This window comes from Galeopterus variegatus, unplaced genomic scaffold (assembly GCF_000696425.1).
Source record: "Galeopterus variegatus unplaced genomic scaffold, G_variegatus-3.0.2 Scaffold4361, whole genome shotgun sequence".
Lineage (NCBI taxonomy): Eukaryota > Metazoa > Chordata > Mammalia > Dermoptera > Cynocephalidae > Galeopterus > Galeopterus variegatus.
In genome coordinates, this window is record NW_007730472.1 from 26,469 (window position 1) to 32,525 (window position 6,057).

Here is a 6,057-nt window from a genome sequence, read left to right on the forward strand (position 1 = left end):
TGATTGACATGTATTCCAGAGTAAGCACACATAGGACAGGAAGATCAGGTGGCTCCTGAAAAGCAAGCATGGATTTTACGAGTGATATGCTTTTCTGGAACTACCTTCCTAAAGCATCTTTTAAACACAGCACAGGTCACTGGAGACCAGATGAGTCTCCCAAGGGAAAGCTTCAGCTCATGAATTTCTCTTTCCAAGTGTTGGCCATTGTTGTTGAATGGTTGTTGAAAGTTGAGTGCTCGAGAGATGCTCTCCTGGGTTTTCAACTCACATGAAATAAATGCTTTTCCAGGAGGTGAAGTCTGAAAATGTGTATTCAGAGGGAAAGCATTTCATGGGCAAGAAGTGATAAGATTCCTGAGGTCAAGCCCCTGGAAGAGGGAGAATACTGACTTTAATTCACATTTAAATGGGTGTGAATGTGTGTTTATTCCTGCACTATTCACAACAGCCAAGACATGGAGTCAATCTAAGTGTCCACCAATAGATGAAAGAATTAAGAAAATGTGGTATATACTCACAATGGAATAATATTTGGTCATGAAAAAGAAGGAAATCCTGTCATTTACAACAACATGTGTGAATCTGGAGGACATTGCATTAAGTGAAATAAGCCAGGCACAGAAAATTAAATACTGCATGATCTCACTCATATGTGGAATCTGAAAAAATTAAACTCATAGAAGCAGAGAGTAGAATGGTGGTTACCAGAGGCTACAGAGGGTGTGAAGATGATGTACAACGGATACAAAGTTTCAGTTAGACAGGAGGAGTAAGTTCAAGAGATCTATTATACAACAGGGTGACTACAAGTAATAACAAAGTATTGTATACTTGAAAATTGCTGAGAGTAAATGTTACACTTTCTCACCACAAAAATATTGTAGGTATATGAGGTAATGCATATGTTAATTAGTTAGATTTAGCCACTCCACGAGGCCCACATATTTTAAAACATCATCTTGTACATTATAAATATATATAATTTTTATATGTAGGTTTTGAAAAGAAATTTAAAAATTTTAAAAAAAAACTTAAAAAGCAGAAATAGATGTAATTTATCATTACTCAGGAAAAACAGTGTGTGGAGAGCAGCTTTGGTGAAGAAATATTTTTGGGGGGAAAAGAGAAACAAGAAGCAAACAAAAGGGAATCGTTGAGTTAAAGAAAAAGGAAATGTTGCAAAATAACTGAATTCAGGAGAAGGAGCCTGGAATCTGAAGACCAAGGTAGTTCACACTATAATTTTATTCAGCCACAACTAAGTTCCCATTTTCTCCAGAAAATACATAACCCTCTTCCCATTCAATTTCTATTCAATTGTCAGGTCATGTATATTGAACATTTAAATTGTGGATTCAGTCTCTGTCTCATCTCTATTCATACCTCAAAGTCCACCTCAAATATTTCCTCCAGGAAAGAGGATAGAAATGGTCATTGATCCCATCTGATGCCAGAGCCCTTTATAAATACTCTGAAACAATGCTAAACATATGCAATTGCAACTCGCTGCTTTCAGCAAATGTTCCCTCAAGACTCTGTATGTCTTGACGGTGGGGTCTATATGCCCAGAACTTTTCCTCCTGCCAAATCACCGTAGCTACAGAAACACTTCATCTCACTAGAGTTCATTGCTGTTACAATACTTTAAAATCATACATGTATGTTAGAAATTTAGTTTATACTTGCATCAGTAGCCTAAATCTCTCCTACTTTTCTTTTTATTTATCATAGACTTATTAAGTCCACAATATCAACTTAGACATATGATGGTTAATCACATAAAGGAATTTATATCTATCAGGCTGAATTCACAGTGACCCCAAATCATCCAATAGATTCAATGTAATTTATGACTTCCTTTACCTGGGCTTCATTATGTAGCTTTTTATTTTCTTTGGCAGAAGATACACAAGGTCCTGAAAAGAAAATAAAAGAGTGTTATTTTTGCGTTTATTAACTTAGCTCCTATTGTAAAATTCTCATTGAATTTGGGAGCCATATCCCTACTTCCGACATTTTAAAACTGATTTTCCAGAGCTGTTACTGCACAAATCCTGATCTCTTAAGGAATTCATTCTGCTGGCCATTTTTAAAAGAACTCCTGCTAAGCCAAGTCCTGGGGCTCTTGGATTAATTTTTAAGGAATTTCTTCTATGCCAAGTCCCAGTTCCAAACCTACCTTTAAACACGCCTGGACAAGAGAATAGTCCCAAGGTTCTGCCAAGCCTAGAAGATTAATCTCGGAAAGTCTATGCACAATGAATTTGAATCACCAGAAAAGAGGACATTACTTGAATTAGTCTACCTATTTTCATTGGTCCACGTTCAGAAAACACACTCTATGATTATTCTAGGATGACTAATGGTTGTATACAATGGGGCGTGGGGGTGGGGCATGTGGAGACTATGATGACCAAGGGATTTGACAGCGAAATTCATTGGAATGAAATTTAAATAATTCCCATATTCAGTTTGCAAGTTACTACCCACATGTGTACTTTAAAATAATACTAAGAACAAAAATATAAACCCGCTCTTCCTTAAATCCATCTCGCACAAAAGTATGCATCAAAGTATAGACCATATACACGTACACACCAAAGAGAGTTCTTGGCTAAGAGAGAGAAAGGAAGAGAGAGGGAGGGAAAGTAGAAAGAAGGGAGAGAGATAGAAAGAAAGGAGAGAAAACTTACCCAAACCAAATCGGTTTGGAGTCAATTTCTCAATACCTAAGCTGATTTATTGAGTTCTAGAAAATTGTCAGCCAAAGGATTTTCAACGTGCCATCACCCTGCCCATCAGTCCAGCCCATCAAAACTGGCAAAAAAAAAAAAAAAAAAAAAGAAAAAAAATAGCCAAAAAAGTCTGTACTAACTAGCAAGCCTTCCCCAACTCATCTGTCAGTTGCAGTGTCTTTCTAATGTCTAGGACGAAACAGAACGGCAGATCGAAAGAGCTTTCAGCTGTTCTTGATGGCACCTACAACCACTATGAAAATGTTAACCTCTCCATAGTATCTCCTTCCACAATGGGGAAAAAGGAAAAAAAAAAAAAAAAAAAAAAGAAAAAAAATAGCCAAAAAAGTCTGTACTAACTAGCAAGCCTTCCCCAACTCATCTGTCAGTTGCAGTGTCTTTCTAATGTCTAGGACGAAACAGAACGGCAGATCGAAAGAGCTTTCAGCTGTTCTTGATGGCACCTACAACCACTATGAAAATGTTAACCTCTCCATAGTATCTCCTTCCACAATGGGGTGGCTGGTCCATGCTTTGCTTCCTCACATGGTTCATGTGTGTTATACAAATGATTTGCATCTCCTACTTCAAGTCCAGGAAAAAAAAATTGCATTTAATGAAACACCCGCAGCCTGCCTTGCTGAGTCTGAATGTTCTTATCTCTGACTACCACTAGAATGATTCATCAAACCGAAACTAAGAGCAGCTTTTCTGAGGAAGAGCAATCCCCTTTGATGTCCATTGCTTTGGTGTAATCTCATGATCTCCAGCAATGTCTCAGAGATACTCGTGCACCTCATTAAAGAGATAAATTACAAGTTCTCCCCTCAACATTATTTCTTAATGATGTTCAACAAGACAAAGGATGGGGAATAATAACACTGAAGCAAAGTAAGACAGCAACTCTCTCAGCATTGTGAATAAAGATTTGGGCATATAAAAGGTCATATGTAGCCCATTCTCACCCAAACACCATTTTTCGAGGTGGGATGCTCTATTAAAGGTGTTACTATCTGCTATGGGTGAAATGTGTTCGGCAAAACTTTTTGTGTTGATCCCCACTGTAACAGTGTTAAGAGGGGAAATCTAATTATAATACTTAAAAGGTGGGGCGTTTGGGAGGTGATTGGATTGTGAAACCTGTGACCTCATGAATGGATTATTCCATTCATAGAGTAATGAGTTATCATGGATGTGGCCTGGTTGTTTCATAGTGAGTACATGAGTGAATCTTGCCATTCTCACCATGTGACAACTTGCATTGCTGTAGAGAGTTCCCACCTAGAAGAAGGACCTTCCCACATGGACTCCCTAGAGCATGGACCTCCTGGCCTCCAAACTGTAAGAAATAAATTTCATTTCTATATAAGTTACCCAGTTTCAGGTATTCTGTTACAAGTCACAGAAATAGACTAATACAGAAAATTGGAACCAGAAGTGGGGTGTTACTAGTGATAAATACCTGAAAATGTGGAAGTGGTCCTGGAACTGGGTGATGGACAGAGGGCAGAAGAGTTTGGAGGAGCAGGCTAGAAAAAGCCTACATTCTGGTGAGGGTTTAGAAGACAAGAAGACCAGGAAAAGCTTGGAATGTCTTAGAGACTGATTAAGTGATGATGACCAGAACACTAGTAGAAATATGGTCAGTAAAGGTCAATCTGAGAAGGTCTTAGATGAGGAGGAGCTTATTGGAAACTGGAGCAAAAGTCATCTTTGTTATCAGCTGGCCAAGAACTTGGCTAAAGTGTGGTGTGTCCATGATAGAGTGCTTCATTGAATGTGTAACTTAAAAGTGATGGATGAGGATATTTGCTGGGAAGAATTTTCAAGCAGCAAAGCATTCAGGTAGCTGCATGGCTACTTACAACAGCCCATGATGAGTTATGGCAACAAAGACATGATGCAAAGCCAGAATTTATAACTAAAAGGGAAGCAGGGGGTAAAAAATTGGAAAACCCTCAGAGTGGGCATGTTAAGTGTGAAATAGTATGTTCAGGAAAAGAAACCAAGGGTGATCATCTGCAAAGGAGATCAGAACAGAAGGAAAGGATCACCAAGAGAAGAGAAAAAAGACATTGAAGGCATTTCAGAGACTTTGAAGCTGCTCCTTCCATCACAGACCCAGAGGACTAGGGAGACAGAATGGTCATGGGGAACAGGCCTAGGGTGCCTTCCACAGCCTCACTGCCCAGGGCCACCTTGGGATGCTGCTCTCCACACCAGCACTCTGACTGCTTCAGCTGCTGCAGCAGTGGCTAAATTGGCCCCTGGTGCAGCTGGACCTGCAGCTTTGGAAAATATAAGCCAGAAGTCTTGATGGGGTCCCCGTGATATTAGGTCTGCAGGTTCAAAGAATGCTAGAGCTGTGGATGCTTGGGAGCCTCCACCCTGATTTCAAGGAATGTATAGAAAAGACTGGGAGCCCAGGAGAAGATCTAGAGTCACCACAAACAGCCTTCGCTAGAGCAATGCCAAGTTGAAACAAGGGATGGTAGTTGCAGCAGAGAATTCCCACCAAGCCCATGCCTCATTGAGTCATGAGAGCAGGACCACCATGGAGGCCTCAATTGTTGAGCTATCAATCTGCAATGCCAGCCTGTGACAGCTGAAGAATGGGTTCAGCCCCGGAAAGCCATGGGAGTGGGGCAGCTCCAAGACCTGAGGACCCAAGCCCCACACCCATGTGCAGAGCATGCTAGACATGGAGTCCAAGTAGCTTATAGGCTAGCTTTAGGATTTAATGCCTGCCCCACTGGGTTTTGGACATGCTCAACTTACCTGATTTTGAGGCCTTTGGACCTGGACTGAGCCATGCTTCTGGCATCCAGTTTGCAGACGGCCTATCATGAGACTTTTCTTCACAATCGTGTGAGCTAATTCCCCTAAAAAAATCCCCGTCATATTATTATAACATATCCTATTGATTCTTTCTCTCGAAAGAACCCTATAACATATTTTGGTAACCAGGAGTGGTTCTATAGAAACAGAATCTTAAAGATGAATTTCTTCAACTGGTTTCAGGGCTTTAGACTTAAAAATGCTAACAGCTCAACTTCTAATAATACAGAGAGCACTGACAGTACAGTGACATAAACTGTTTAAAGAGATATGCTAAATAAATCCATTTGACACATCTGACTCACCTCTTGTAAAATGCAAGGGGTTCAGTGACTTTATACATAACATCTCTGAGTATTTGTGAAAATCTAAGGAATGTAATGACATTGGCTGGTTGCTCCTCACCTCATTGGACACAGTGAGGAAAGAAAAGTAAGACCTCAGGGGTACGAATGCTCAGCTCAAGCAGCACATAGATGAC